Source organism: Leuresthes tenuis, unplaced genomic scaffold, assembly GCF_036924035.1.
Source record: "Leuresthes tenuis unplaced genomic scaffold, fLeuTen1.0.hap1 SCAF_144, whole genome shotgun sequence".
Classification (NCBI taxonomy): Eukaryota; Metazoa; Chordata; class Actinopteri; order Atheriniformes; family Atherinopsidae; genus Leuresthes; species Leuresthes tenuis.
The window spans coordinates 72,321-89,195 of record NW_027325498.1 but is presented as its reverse complement, the minus strand read 5'-3'; the positions used below and the strand labels follow the sequence as shown (position 1 = coordinate 89,195).

Below are 16,875 nucleotides of genomic sequence, written 5' to 3'. Positions count from 1 at the left end.
TCTGCTCTTGTGAAAAAGCTAACAGCGGTGCAGGATGGAAGTTTCTTTTAGTCTGCTGAGAAAAGAGAGTGAATGCGAAGTAGACTTTAACACGGCTCTGGGAGCGAGCCGAGTGCGGGCTAACCAGGAGAAATGCTTGAAAGAAACGCGACACCGAATGAGCGGTCAGAACAAAGCCTCAATACGGTGTTCCTGTGGTGTTTTTATAAAATGCGGTGAAAATAAAGGTGTGAATGCCCCATAGAAAACTAAAAGGTGGAGCGGAAGGAAGTGTTCGGCTGCAAGAAGGTGTGAATGTCCGACTATATTTGGTGAAAAGCAGGTGAAGCAAGGTCTGAATGCCCAACCTTACATCATCAAAAGCGAGATCAGAGGTTTTTGGCTGCAAGAAGGCCATAGTTTGCCAAAAGCGGGTAAGGTGCGAATGACCGACTAAATATCAACAAAAGTGGGGGCGGAGGTCTTCGGATGCAAGTGGGTGTGAATATCCCACCATACAAGTATGGTGGAGAGGAAGCTGTGAATGGCCGACCATAGTTTGCAAAAAGCGGGTGAGAAAAGGTGCGAATGTCCAACCATACATGATCAAAACAGGGTGTTTGGCTGCGACAAGGTGTGAATGTCCACCCATAATTAATGAAAAGCGGGCAACAAGTAGGTTCGAATGCCATACCATACATCATCAAAAGCAGGAGTGGATGTGTTCGGCTACAAGAAGGTTTGAATGTCCGAGCATAGTTTGTAAAAAGCGGGTAAGAAAAGGTTCGAATGCCTGAACATACACCATCAAAAGAGGGAGCGGAGGTGTTCCGCTTTAAGACGGTGTGAATGTCCGACCATAGTTGGTAAAAAGTGGGTATGAAAAGGTGCGAATGCCCAAATTCGGCTGCAAAAAACTGTGTTCGGCTGCAAAAAGGTGTGAATGTTCGACTAAAGTTTGTAAAAAGCGGGTAAGACAAGGTGCGAATGCCTGACAATGTATGATCAAAAGCGGGAGCGGAGGTGTTCAGCTGCAAGAAGGTCTAAATGTCCATAATTAATTGCTAGAAAACATGAAAGAAAATTTTCGAAAATCAATCCGCACATGATCATAAGTGGGAGAGGAGGTGTTCAGCTGCAAGAAGGTGTGAATATCCTACCATAATTGCTGAAAAATGTGTTAGAAACGGTAAGAATCCCGGACCATACCTCATCAAAAGCTAGAGAGGTGGTGTTCGGCTACAAGTAGGTGTGAATGTCTGACTAAAGTTCAAATATATTAACAAAAGCGGGAGGAGAGGTCTTCGGATGAGTGGTTGAGAATTTCCAACCATAATCTATAAAATGCGGTGAAATAAAAGGTGTGATAGAAACCTAAAAGGTGGAGCGGAAGTGTTCGGCTGCAAGAAGGTGTGAATGTCCATCTATAGTTGGTGAAAAGCAGGAAAAGCAAGGTCTGAATGCCCAATCTTACATCATCAAAAGCGAGATCAGAGGTGTTTGGCGGCAAGAAAACGGGTAAGGTGTGAATGACCAACTAAATATCAACAAAAGTGGGGGCGGAGATCTTCGGATGCAAGTGGGTGTGAATATCTCACCATACAAGTATGGTGGAGAGGAAGCTGTGAATGGCCGACCATAGTTTGCAAAAAGCGGGTGAGAAAAGGTGCGAATGTCCAACCATACATGATCAAAACAGGGAGCGGAGGTGTTTGGCTGTGACAAGGTGTGAATGTCCACCCATAATTAATGAAAAGCGGGCAACAAGTAGGTTCGAATGCCCAACCATACATCAACAAAAGCAGGAGTAGATGTGTTTGGCTACAAGAAGGTTTGAATGTCCGAGCATAGTTTGTAAAAAGCGGGTAAGAAAAGGTGCGAATGCCCGACAAAGTATGATCAAAAGAGGGAGTGGAGGTTTTCGGCTACAAGAAGGTTTGAATGTACGACCATAGTTTGTAAAAAGCGGGTAAGAAAAGGTGCGAATGCCCGAACATACACCATCAAAAGAGGGAGTGGAGGTGTTACACTTGAAAGACGGTGTGAATGTCCGACCATAGTTGGTAAAAAGTGGGTAAGAAAAGGTTCGAATGCCCGAATATATACCATCAAAAGCGGAAGCGGAGGTGTTCGGCTGCAAGAAGGTGTGAACGTCCGACCAAAGTTTGTAAAAAGCAGTTAAGAAAAGGTTCGAATATCCAACCAAACATAATCAAAAGTGGGAGCAGAGCTGTTCGACTGCAAGTAGGTGTGAATATCCACCCATAATTCCTGAAAAATGGGTAAGAAAAGGTGCGCATGCCAAACCATACATCATCAAAAGAAGAAGTGGATGCGTTCTGCTACAAGAAGGTTTGAATGTCCAACCATAGTTTGTAAAAAGAGGGTAAGAAAAAGTTCGAATGCCCGAACATACACCATCAAAAGAGGGAGCGGAGGTGTTCCGCTGTAAGATGCTGCGAATGTCCGACCATAGTTGGTAAAAAGCGGGTAAGAAAAGGTTAAAAAACCGGACTGTACACAATCAATAGCGGGAGCGGAGTTGTTCGGCTACAAGAAGGTGTGAAAGTCAGACCATGGTTTGTAAAAAGCGGGTAAGACAAGGTGCGAATGCCCGACAATGTATGATCAAAAGAGGGAGCGGAGTTGTTCGGCTGCAAGGTCTGAATTTCCAACCATAATTTGTAAACACCGTTGAAGAAAAGGCTCGAAAGCCCGACTATACACCATCAAAAGCGGGAGCGGAGGTGTTCAGCTGCAAGAAGGTCTGAATGTCCACCAATAATTACTGAAAAATGGGTAAGAAAAGGTGTGAATGCCCAACTATACATCATCACAAGCAGAAGTGGATGTGTTCGGCCACAAGAAGGTTTAAATGTCCGACCATAGTTTGTAAAAGGCGGGTAAGAAAAGGTTCGAATGCCCGAACATACACAATCAAAAGAGGGAGCGGAGGTGTTTCACTGCAAGAAGGTGTAAATGTCCGAGCATAGTTTGTAAAAAGTGGGTAAGAAAAGGTTCGAATGCCAGAACATACACCATCAAAAGAGGGAGCGGAGGTGTTCCGCTGTAAGAAGGTGTGAATGTCCGACCATAGTTGGTAAAAAGCGGGTAAGAAAAGGCTAAAATACCCAACTCTACACAATCAATAGCGGGAGCGGAGTTGTTCGGCTAAAAGAAGGTATGAAAGTCCGACCATGGTTTGTAAAAAGCGGGTAAGAAAAGGTTCGAATGCCAAAATATACACCATCAAAAGCGGAAGCCGAGGTGTTCGGCTGCAAGTAGGTGTGAATGTCAGATCATAATTTGTAAAAAGCTGATGAGAAAGGTGTGAATGACCGACAATAATTGCTGAAAAATGTGTTAGAAAAGGTAAGAATGCCGGACCATTCATCATCAAAAGCCGGAGAAGAGGTGTTCGGCTGCAAGAAGCTGTGAATGTCCAGCCATAATAACTCAAAAACGGGTAAGAAAAGGTAGTATTGCCAGACCATAAATGATCAAAACAGGGAGCGGAGGTGTTCCGCTGTAAGAAGGTGTGAATGTCCCACCAAAATTGGTAAAAAGCGGGTAAGAAAAGGTTAAAATACCTGACTGTACACAATCAATAGCGGGAGCGGAGTTGTTTGGCTACTAAAAGGTGTGAAAGTCCGACCATGGTTTGTAAAAAGCGGGTAAGAAAAGGTGCGAATGCCCGACAATATATGATCAAAAGAGGGAACGGAGGTTTTCGGCTGCAAGAAGGTCCAAATGTCCAACCATAATTTGTAAAAACCGGGGAAGAAAAGGCTCGGAAGCCCGACTATACACCATCAAAAGCGGGAGTGGAGGTGTTCAGCTGCAAGAAGGTCTGAATGTCCATCAATAATTGCTAGAAAACATGAAAAAAAATGTTCGAATATCCAACCGCACATGATCATAAGTGGGAGAGGAGGTGTTCAGCTGCAAGAAGGTGTGAATGTCCACCCATAATTCCTCAAAAATGGGTAAAAAAAAAGGTGCGAATGCCCAACCATACATCATCAAAAGCAGGACTGGATGTGTTCGGCTACAAGAAGGTTTGAATGTCCGAGCATAGTTTGTAAAAAGCGGGTAAGAAAAGGTTCGAATGCCCGAACCTACACCATCAAAAGAGGGAGCGGAGGTGTTCCGCCATAAGAAGGTGTGAATGTCCGACCGTAGTTGGTAAAAAGCGGGTAAGAAAAGGTTAAAATACCCGACTGTACACAATCAATAGCGGGAAGGGATGTGTTCGGCTACAAGAAAGTGTGAAAGTCCAACCATGTTTTGTAAAAAGTGGTTAAGAAAAGGTGCGAATGCCCGACAATGTATGATCAAAAGAAGGAGCGGAGGTTTTCGGCTGCAAGAAGGTCTGAATGTCCAACCATAATTTGTAAAAACCGGGGAAGAAAAGGCTCGAAAGCCCAACTATACACCATCAAAAGCGGGAGCAGAGGTGTTCAGCTGCAAGAAGGTCTCAATGTCCATCAATAATTGCTAGAAAACATGAAAGAAAATTTTTCGAATATCAAACCGCACATGATCATATGCGGGAGAGGAGGTGTTCAGCTGTAAGATGGTGTGAATGTCCACCCATAATTCCTGAAAAATCGGTAAAAAAAGGTGCGAATGCCCAACCATACAACATCAAAAGCAGGTGTGAATGTCATCATAATTTGCAAAAACCTGATGAGAAATGGTGAGAATGCCCGACTATACACCATCAAATGCGGGAGCGGAGGTGTTCGGCTGTGAGTAGGTGTGAATGTCCGACCATACTTGCTGAAAAATATGACAAAGCAGTTTTCACTTGGTTTGAGTGAAGGAATTCATTTTATATCAAAATCCGAAATTGTGTAGAACTGGTGAAAAGAAGCTTATTCTCGGATTCCTAAAGGTTTAGTGTTGTTCTTTGGTATACTGCAAAGTAATACTTTCTATTTTGTTGAAACCCATCCAGACATGGATAAATATGAAGGACAAAGCAGTTTTAACTTGGTTTGAGTGAAGGAATTCATTTTATATCAAAATCCGAAATTGTGTAGAACTGGTGATAAGAAGCTTATTCTCGGATTCCTAAAGGTTTAGTGTTGTTCTTTGGTATACTGTAAAGTAATACTTTCTTTTTTGTTGAAACCTATTCAGACATGGATAAATATTAAGGACAAAGCAGTTTTAACTTGGTTTGAGTGAAGGAATTCATTTTATATCAAAATCTGAAATTGTGTAGAACTGGTGATAAGAAGCTTATTCTCGGATTCCTAAAGGTTTAGTGTTGTTCTTTGGTATACTGCAAAGTAATACTTTCTTTTTTGTTGAAACCTATTCAGACATGGATAAATATTAAGGACAAAGCAGTTTTAACTTGGTTTGAGTGAAGGAATTCATTTTATATCAAAATCCGAAATTGTGTAGAACTGGTGATAAGAAGCTTATTCTCGGATTCCTAAAGGTTTAGTGTTGTTCTTTGGTATACTGCAAATTAATACTTTCTTTTTTGTTGAAACCTATTCAGACATGGATAAATATGAAGGACAAAAGCAGTTTTAACTTGGTTTGAGTGAAGGAATTCATTTTATATCAAAATCCGAAATTGTGTAGAACTGGTGATAAGAAGCTTATTCTCGGATTCCTGAAAAGGTTTAGAGTTGTTCTTTCCTATCCTGCAAAGTACAACGTTCTTTTTTGTTTAAAGCTATTATGACATGGATAAATATGAAGGACAAAGCAGTTTTAACTTAATCGGTTTCAACAAAATAGAAAGTATTACTTTGCAGTATACTAAAGAACAACACTAAACCTTTAGGAATCCGAGAATAAACTTATTTCCACGAGTTCTACACAATTTCGGATTTTGATATAAAATGAATTCCTTCACTCAAACCAAGTTAAAACTGCTTTGTCCTTGATATTTATCCATGTCTGAATCGGTTTCAACAAAATAAAAAGTATTACTTTGCAGTATACCAAAGAACAACACTAAACCTTTAGGAATCCGAGAATAAACTTATTTCCACGAGTTCTACACAATTTCGGATTTCTATATAAAATGAATTCCTTCACTCAAACCAAGTGAAAACTGCTTTGTCATATTTTTCAGCAAGTATGGTCGGACATTCACACCTACTCACAGCCGAACACCTCCGCTCCCGCATTTGATGGTGTATAGTCGGGCATTCTCACCATTTCTCATCAGGTTTTTGCAAATTATGATCTGACATTCACACCTGCTTTTGATGATGTATGGTTGGGCATTCGCACCTTTTTTTTTACCCATTTTTGAGGAATTATGGGTGGACATTCACACCTTCTTGCAGCTAAACACCTCCGCTCCCACTTATGATCATGTGCGGTTTGATATTCGAAAATTTTCTTTCATGTTTTCTAGCAATTATTGATGGACATTCAGACCTTCTTGCAGCTGAACCCCTCTGCTCCCGCTTTTGATGGTGTATAGTTGGGCTTTCAAGCCTTTTCTTCCCCGGTTTTTACAAATTATGGTTGGACATTCAGACCTTCTTTTAGCCGAAAACCTCCGCTCCCTCTTTTGATCATACATTGTCGGGCATTCGCACCTTTTCTTACCCGCTTTTTACAATACATGGTCGGACTTTCACACCTTCTTGTAGCCGAACACATTCGCTCCCGCTATTGATTGTGTGCAGTCGGGTATTTTAACCTTTTCTTACCCACTTTTTACCAACTACGGTCGGACATTCACACCTTCTTATGGCGGAACACCTCCGCTCCCTCTTTTGATGGTGTATGTTTGGGCATTCGAACCTTTTCTTACCCGCTTTTTACAAACTATGGTCGGACATTCAAACCTTCTTGTATCCGAACACATCCAGTTCTGCTTTTGAGGATGTATGGTCGGACTTTCACACCTTTTAGTAGCCAAACAACTCCGCTCCCGCTATTGATTGTGTACAGTCGGGTATTTTAACCTTTTCTTACCCGCTTTTTACCAATTATGGTCGGACATTCACACCTTCTTACAGCGGAACACCTCCGCTCGCTGTTTTGATCATTTATGGTCTGGCAATACTACCTTTTCTTACCCGTTTTTGAGTAATTATGGCTGGACATTCACAGCTTCTTGCATCCGAACACCTCTTCTCTGCTTTTGATGATGAATAGTCCGGCATTCTTACCTTTTCTAACACATTTTTCAGTAATTATTGTCGGTCATTCACACCTTTCTCATCAGCTTTTTGCAAATTATGATCTGACATTCACACCTACTTGCAGCCGAACACCTCGGCTTCCGTTTTTGATGGTGTATATTTTGGCATTCGAACCTTTTCTTACCCACTTTTTACAAACTATGCTCGGACATTCACACCTTCTTGCAGCGAAACCCCTCCGCTCCCTCTTTTGATTGTGTATGTTCGGGCATTCGAACCTTTTCTTACCCGCTTTTTACAAACTATGGTCGGACATTCAAACCTTCTTGTGGCCGAACACATCCACTTCTGCTTTTGATGATGTATAGTTGGGCATTCACACCTTTTCTTACCCATTTTTCAGTAATTATTGGTGGACATTCAGACCTTCTTGCAGCTGAACCCCTCTGCTCCCGCTTTTGATGGTGTATAGTCGGGCTTTCGAGGCTTTTCTTCAACGGTGTTTACAAATTATGGTTGGAAATTCAGACCTTGCAGCCGAACACCTCCGCTCCCTCTTTTGATCATACATTGTCGGGCATTCGCACCTTGTCTTACCCGCGTTTCACAAACCATGGTCGGACTTTCACACCTTCTTGTAGCCGAACAACTCCGCTCCTGCTATTGATTGTGTACAGTCGGGTATTTTAACCTTTTCTTACCCGCTTTTTACCAATTATGGTCGGACTTTCACACCGTCTTACAGCGGAACACCTCCGCTCCCTCTTTTGATGGTGTATGTTCGGGCATTCGAACTTTTTCTTACCCACTTTTTACAAACTATGGTCGGACATTCAAACCTTCTTGTAGCAGAACACATCCACTTCTTCTTTTGATGATGTATGGTTGGGCATTCGCACCTTTTCTTACCCATTTTTCAGGAATTATGGGTGGACATTCACACCTATTTGCAGTCGAACAGCTCTGCTCCCACTTTTGATTATGTTTGGTTGGATATTCTAACCTTTTCTTAACTGCTTTTTACAAACTTTTGTCGGACGTTCACACCTTCTTGCAGCCGAACACCTCCGTTTCCGCTTTTGATGGTATATATTCAGGCATTCGAACCTTTTCTTACCCGCTTTTTACCAACTATGGTCGGACATTCGCACCATCTTACAGCGGAACACCTCCGCTCCCTCTTTTGATGGTGTATTTTCGGGCATTCGCACCTTTTCTTACCCGCTTTTTACAAATTATGGTTGGACATTCAAACCTTCTTGTAGCCGAAAACCTCCACTCCCTCTTTTGATCATACATTGTCGGGCATTCGCACCTTTTCTTACCCGCTTTCTACAAACAATGCTCGGACATTCAAACCTTCTTGTAGCCAAACACATCCACTCCTGCTTTTGTTGATGTATGGTTGGGCATTCGAACCTACTTGTTGCCCGCTTTTCATTAATTATGGGTGGACATTCAGACCTACTTGCAGCCGAACACCTCGGCTTCCGCTTTTGATGGTGTATATTTTTGCATTCGAACCTTTTCTTACCCGCTTTTTACAAACCATGGTCGGACTTTCACACCTTCTTTTAGCCGAACAACTCCGCTCCCGCTATTGATTGTGTAGAGTCGGGTATTTTAACCTTTTCTTACCCGCTTTTTACCAACTATGGTTGGACATTCACACCTTCTTACAGCGGAACACCTCCGCTCCCTCTTTTGATGGTGTATGTTCGGGCATTCGAACCTTTTCTTACCCACTTTTTACAAACTATGCTCGGACATTCACACCTTCTTGCAGCGAAACACCTCCGCTCCCTCTTTTGATTGTGTATGTTCGGGCATTCAAACCTTTTCTTACCCGCCTTTTACAAACTATGGTCGGACATTCAAACCTTCTTGTGGCCGAACACATCCACTTCTGCTTTTGATGATGTATAGTTGGGCATTCACACCTTTTCTTACCCATTTTTCAGTAATTATTGGTGGACATTCAGACCTTCTTGCAGCTGAACACCTCTGCTCCCGCTTTTGATGGTGTATAGTCGGGCTTTCGAGGCTTTTCTTCAACGGTGTTTACAAATTATGGTTGGAAATTCAGACCTTGCAGCCGAACACCTCCGCTCCCTCTTTTGATCATACATTGTCGGGCATTCGCACCTTGTCTTACCCGCGTTTCACAAACCATGGTCGGACTTTCACACCTTCTTGTAGCCGAACAACTCCGCTCCTGCTATTGATTGTGTACAGTCGGGTATTTTAACCTTTTCTTACCCGCTTTTTACCAATTATGGTCGGACTTTCACACCGTCTTACAGCGGAACACCTCCGCTCCCTCTTTTGATGGTGTATGTTCGGGCATTCGAACTTTTTCTTACCCACTTTTTACAAACTATGGTCGGACATTCAAACCTTCTTGTAGCAGAACACATCCACTTCTTCTTTTGATGATGTATGGTTGGGCATTCGCACCTTTTCTTACCCATTTTTCAGGAATTATGGGTGGACATTCACACCTATTTGCAGTCGAACAGCTCTGCTCCCACTTTTGATTATGTTTGGTTGGATATTCTAACCTTTTCTTAACTGCTTTTTACAAACTTTTGTCGGACGTTCACACCTTCTTGCAGCCGAACACCTCCGTTTCCGCTTTTGATGGTATATATTCAGGCATTCGAACCTTTTCTTACCCGCTTTTTACCAACTATGGTCGGACATTCGCACCATCTTACAGCGGAACACCTCCGCTCCCTCTTTTGATGGTGTATTTTCGGGCATTCGCACCTTTTCTTACCCGCTTTTTACAAATTATGGTTGGACATTCAAACCTTCTTGTAGCCGAAAACCTCCACTCCCTCTTTTGATCATACATTGTCGGGCATTCGCACCTTTTCTTACCCGCTTTCTACAAACAATGCTCGGACATTCAAACCTTCTTGTAGCCAAACACATCCACTCCTGCTTTTGTTGATGTATGGTTGGGCATTCGAACCTACTTGTTGCCCGCTTTTCATTAATTATGGGTGGACATTCAGACCTACTTGCAGCCGAACACCTCGGCTTCCGCTTTTGATGGTGTATATTTTTGCATTCGAACCTTTTCTTACCCGCTTTTTACAAACCATGGTCGGACTTTCACACCTTCTTTTAGCCGAACAACTCCGCTCCCGCTATTGATTGTGTAGAGTCGGGTATTTTAACCTTTTCTTACCCGCTTTTTACCAACTATGGTTGGACATTCACACCTTCTTACAGCGGAACACCTCCGCTCCCTCTTTTGATGGTGTATGTTCGGGCATTCGAACCTTTTCTTACCCACTTTTTACAAACTATGCTCGGACATTCACACCTTCTTGCAGCGAAACACCTCCGCTCCCTCTTTTGATTGTGTATGTTCGGGCATTCAAACCTTTTCTTACCCGCCTTTTACAAACTATGGTCGGACATTCAAACCTTCTTGTGGCCGAACACATCCACTTCTGCTTTTGATGATGTATAGTTGGGCATTCACACCTTTTCTTACCCATTTTTCAGTAATTATTGGTGGACATTCAGACCTTCTTGCAGCTGAACACCTCTGCTCCCGCTTTTGATGGTGTATAGTCGGGCTTTCGAGGCTTTTCTTCAACGGTGTTTACAAATTATGGTTGGAAATTCAGACCTTGCAGCCGAACACCTCCGCTCCCTCTTTTGATCATACATTGTCGGACATTCGCACCTTGTCTTACCCGCGTTTTACAAACCATGGTCGGACATTCACAGCTTCCTCTCCACCATACTTGTATGGTGGGATATTCACACCCACTTGCATCCGAAGACCTCCGCCCCCACTTTTGTTGATATTTAGTCGGTCATTCACACCTTACCCGTTTTCTTGCAGCCAAACACCTCTGATCTCGCTTTTGATGATGTAAGATTGGGCATTCAGACCTTGCTTTTCCTGCTTTTCACCAACTATAGACGGACATTCACACCTTCTTGCAGCCGAACACTTCCGCTCCACCTTTTAGGTTTCTATCACACCTTTTTTTTCACCGCATTTTATAGATTATGGTTGGAAATTCTCAACCACTCATCCGAAGACCTCTCCTCCCGCTTTTGTTAATATATTTGAACTTTAGTCAGACATTCACACCTACTTGCAGCCGAACACCACCTCTCTAGCTTTTGATGATGTATGGTCCGGCATTCCTACCGTTTCTAACACATTTTTCAGCAATTATGGTAGGACATTCACACCTTCTTGCAGCTGAACACCTCCTCTCCCACTTATGATCATATGCAGATTGATTTTCGAAAATTTTCTTTCATGTTTTCTAGCAATTAATGATGGACATTTAGACCTTCTTGCAGCTGAATACCTCCGCTCCCGCTTTTGACCATACATTGTCAGGCATTCGAACCTTGTCTTACAAACTTTAGTCAAACATTCACACCTTTTTGCAGCCGAACACAGTTTTTTTCAGCCGATTTTGGGCATTCGAACCTTTTCATACCCACTTTTTACCAACTATGGTCGGACATTCAAACCTTCTTGTAGCCGAACACATCCAGTCCTGCTTTTGATGATGTATGTTCAGGCATTCGAACCTTTTCTTACCCGCTTTTTACAAACTATGCTCGGACATTCAAACCTTCTTGTAGCCGAACACATCCACTTCTTCTTTTGATGATGTATGGTTGGGCATTCGAACCTACTTGTTGCCCGCTTTTCATTAATTATGGGTGGACATTCACACCTTGTCGCAGCCAAACACCTCCGCCCCCACTTTTGTTGATATTTAGTCGGTCATTCGCACCGACTAAATGCTGCTCAACGTTGTACTTTGCAGTAAAACAAAGAGCAAATCTAAAGATTCAGGAATCCGAGAATAAGCTTACTTCCATGAGTTCTTCACGATTTCGGATTTTGCTATAAAATGAATTCCTTCACTCAAACTAAATTAAAACTGCTAAACCGCTAATCTGTTACATGCAAGGCAGATGTCAAATTCACCGAAATAGGATCTAAGGGTATTTGTCCAATCGAGCTGTAGCAGCTTCGGTAAAAGAGTATAAGTTGAAGAGTTTGTGAATAAAGGTGTGCGCACACATAGTGAGTTGTAGGAAAATAGGCAGGGAGCAATGCCGGCTGGGGTATAGGTTCTTGTATGTTGTCTGACTGTTTGATTTGAATGTGTTGCGTAAGTGTCCTGTTGAATGTTACATGTTTGGGCTGTGTGACATGCTTAATGCTTTTCAGTAGCAACCCACTTATTCATATATAGCAACTGACAACATAAGAAGTCCGGACATACTTTGATAGTAGTTGTAGAAGTATCCTTATTGATAATAGATAAACTAATTCATAGTGATAGAACAGTAGATGAACAGGTGCCTGCACATGTCTCATGAAAATAAAATGGGTGTATGATTGCTGACGGCAGAGCAATACTGCCAAACTTATGAGTTCTTGTGGCAAACTTGATTCAGTGTCTTGACGTGTATACGCTGTTTCGCTGACTTGTCACAAGAAACAAAGTGTGTTTGATAAGATCCGACCATTTTATTACGGGAGGATCAGTATGTATGGATTCTGATGTGACTGATAAACTCATTCGTATCTTAAGCATAATCTAATACGTGAGACAACGCCCTGGCACACAATCAAAAAAAAAAAAAGAGAGAGCGGTTTTGTGTCCCCACAGTCCATAATGTAGAAAAGAGAGAAAAAAGCCTTTCTGATTTGTTGTGTGTGCTCACAGTGCAGAGTGTAGAGAAAAGAGAGAAAAGAAAGCCGTTTTGGTGTCACGGGTGTTGTGACTTACACACACACATTTCTGAATTGAGAAAGGAAATTATTTTAGAGGAAGCACTAGAGTTTAGATCCCACATTTGTTGATAGGCATTCATTTAATTTTTCTTTTAATCAGTTTTAAAGTGAATACTAACTGAGAAATGAAAAAGGTGAAGAGTTTAGAAGCTTGGTTCAAGAGCAAAACTTGGTTTATGATCAGCTGAGTCTCTAAACAGAACAGCAAAGGGCTTCATCGAACATTTAAAAAAGATTCAGATTGTTAGAATATCCAGAATTTATAGGAATGGTGGTGATTACTCTTATTTTCTAGAATGGAAATAACTGCACCATGTCTGTTTTATGAATTTAAGGGGCTAAAAAGTTTTGTTCTCGTTTTTCTATGATTAACCGAATGTATGTGAGAGTCCAAACAGACAGAAGGGTTACGGCCGAGCGCTGGACCTTCCAAAAAAGATGAGACAGGCTGGACCCGTGCCATACTAGTTAAGGCCTGCCTGTGGATTACAGGTTCTTTAAACTCTCACACACACAAACTCACACACGTTCGCACACATACACCCATACACACACACATTCTTGAACTTGCTGCAAGATTAAACCTTTGCATTAACTGACTCCAGCAACTCTGAGTCTCATTGAGAGACTTTTCTCAACAATTGGGTCCTCAAACCAGATCTCAACGTTTTTTCCGCTGTCCAGGGTCGGAGCTGAAACCGTGCACGGGGGAGTCCAGTACTCCTAATGAAAGACCCCCTGCTGAATTGCGGTAATTAGGGGCCAGTGTCCACTGAAAGGGGAAAAAGGGACGAGATCGTACTTTTGAATCAATGGCCAGAAGCCATTGGCAGTGCAGGCATCAACAACAATGGTGTTATTTCACCCATTAACACTTAAGGTACCTCATGCAGTGGCTGTGATATGGTTACTTAACAAAATATCTTTACCAGACATCTCTCCTACATAACAGTTCTTCTTTCACAGCCACACCTTGTTGTCGAGAGATGTGCTACACTTAATCCATCCACACTGCTACCTACCCCACAGATGGAAAGCCTCATGATTGCATGTCAGAAATAACCATCAGTGTTTTACCCAGGCCAGACTTAACTGATATACATTATGAAAATGCAGAAATAACTATATTTATTCAACAGATCAAGGAAAAAAACCCTGATGGCACAAATGCTACAGGATTTGCAGTAGTAACAGAAACTGAAGTTTTCTTAAAACAACCACTACCAAAAAATTACTCTGTTCAAGCAGTCGAATTGGTAGCTTTAACTGAAGCTTGTAAATTAAATAACAAAAAGGTTGTTAACGTTTACACTGACAGTCAGTATGCCTTCTCAACTGTACATGTGTTAACACAGCATTGGAAAAACAGGTATGTTGACATCCACAGCTAAATGTATAAACTACAAATATTTTAGCATTATTAGATGTTATTCAATTGCCATCTACAATAGACTCGTATGAATGACAGGAAGGAAAACCATACTGCCAAAGAATTTGTTTAAATATGCTGCAGTATTGAGCCACGGACCATGTCATGTCTCAACAGGAGGGATGGAAGCAATAATGAACCAGGTTTTTACAGCATATGGTTTTACTAATTATTAAAAACATTTTTTTTAGAATAAATAAATGAATAAAGTTTTGTCTAGCAGGTCAAATATGTGCAAAATACATTCCACAGGGCAATCTAAGACCAAAACGAAGATAATTCCCTAAGCCAGTGTATCTTTTTCAACATATTTGTTTGGATTTCATTATTTCATTATTTTGTAGATTTCATTGAACTAAATTAATGTTAAGGGAAACGATTCTGCTCAGTGACAACAGAGGTTTTTACCAAATGGTCTGAAATATTTCCATGTGCACAAGCAGATGCACTCTCAGTAGCAAAATCACGCGTAAAATAACTCATTTCTAGATTTGAAATTCCTGAAAAGATCTTCAGTGATAATTTGACACACTTTGTAAACAATGTCATCTCACTGATGGCAAAGAACTTAAAATAGACCTTAGAAACCACTGTGATATAGAAGGTTTCGCTAACACATTGGAATTGTTTTACTATTTACATATGCATGTGCAGTGAAGAATTGCTTGCTGCTGATAAATGCAAAGAAGAACAGCTTACACATAAATGCTCACATATAGGCTGCTGAATGCAATGAAGACCTGCTTATCCAGTAAAGTTCAATGTCAATGTGTAATATTCAATTAGGATTTGCAAAACAGTGAAGTTAAACAATGAATGGGTCCATAGTCGGTATGAGAAGACTACAGGAATATTTACCTGGGTGTACGTTCAAACAGAGATGAGAAAATTGCAATAAATTATTGTTTGTTTGTTTGTTAGTATGTATATGAATGTTATGTGTATAAACTGTGTTGAGTTGTAGTTACTCAGTAGTGTCTCAGTGAAACAACCGACGGGGGAAGCCTTGCGTTGACAACAAAAGCAGTGTTTTACTGATCAGTCAAGTTGCTCCAGTGTACTCCATACAAACTGGTTGGCTACTGAAGGGATAGAAAATGGGGAATACTTGTTTTAAAGCAAACAAGGAATTAGATGGGAAAAATACATGTTTTAACGGGACCCAGACAATATTAAATACTCAGACAGATGGGAGAAGAAGTGTAGTTTTGTAGGAAATCACAAAATTATTACATAAAATGAGTGAAATCAATTGAAGAATGCCTTTCTGAAGAGCTGTTTACCACAGATGAGCAGCTTTGCGACCAAGCACATCGTAGATCGCTTTACTGCCAAAATGATCTAGTTTAATGGATTGGTTTAGACATTTATAACAGCATTTTAAGAACAAAGAGAGAAACAAAAAGGGACAACGCTTCATGGTGGAAGGTGATGTATAAATAACTGTGTATATGATGAAGGAGAGACCATTTGAGCAGCACAGCCATTTCGCAGCACAGGGACAGCAGTCCAAGTTAAAGGATCTCCCATGTGGTATCACCTGTCACACTGTGTCAAGGCATCAAAAGAAGAAAAAATCACCAAACTCAAGGACAAAGAGACGAAGACTCCGGTGAACGAAGAGAGAGGACTTACAAACCAGAAATACAAAAGGATGCTCGATATCAAGATCCAGAAGAAGAGGCTAACAATGCCACGAACACTTACGATGCTGGGAATGATGCCAGCAATGAACAGAGAAGAAGATTCAGTGTCATCAATCTGCAACACGTGCCTCTAATGAGGGGGTGAATATAGAATCCTCAACGATTACAACGTCTCTGGGAACTGTGACAACAACAAGGTTTAAACCATTTTGATATATATTGTAACCTATTGGCTAAGGAATAGTGCTGAAAATGAGGTAAATCTAATCCACCACTGTCCTTGGTCTTCTGTAGGGTTTTTAAACTAATACGTGGTGGTTTGTTTTTCCACAGAAATTTGGAGATGCATGAATCTAGTGACTTAAACCAAGTAGCAGATGGTTTTATGGGGATCATTGAGAACAAATAGTTAACTTTTGGTAGTATCATCATTTTAATGGTTGTAACTCTCCCCATAAGTGATATAGGTAAGGACTTCCAACGAGAGAGATCGTCCTCTACTCTCTTTACTAATTGCACATAATCCATCTGTACTTATCAGTTTAATATGTGATATGTCTATGCAAGGACTACATATTAAATGGATTTTTATCAATAGGAGTTGAAAAAGGAGCTTGCTCCGTTCACTCCAAGCATCGACCCGGTGCTGCAGTGCCGCTGGGAACGGTGCGCTCTCCTCTGCTCTTGTGAAAAAGCTAACAGCGGTGCAGGATGGAAGTTTCTTTTAGTCTGCTGAGAAAAGAGAGTGAATGCAAAGTAGACTTTAACACGGCTCTGGGAGCGAGCCGAGTGCGGGCTAACCAGGAGAAATGCTTGAAAGAAACGCGACACCGAATGAGCGGTCAGAACAAAGCCTCAATACGGTGTTCCTGTGGTGTTTTTATAAAATGCGGTGAA

The 16,875-nt window shown here is 41.5% G+C and overlaps 1 pseudogene; it reads left to right on the top strand.

Annotated features, from left to right (window-relative positions):
- The first annotated feature begins 16,478 nt into the window (after positions 1–16,478).
- LOC140287540 (U2 spliceosomal RNA) lies at positions 16,479–16,655 on the top strand (annotated as a pseudogene).
- Positions 16,656–16,875: the final 220 nt, after the last annotated feature.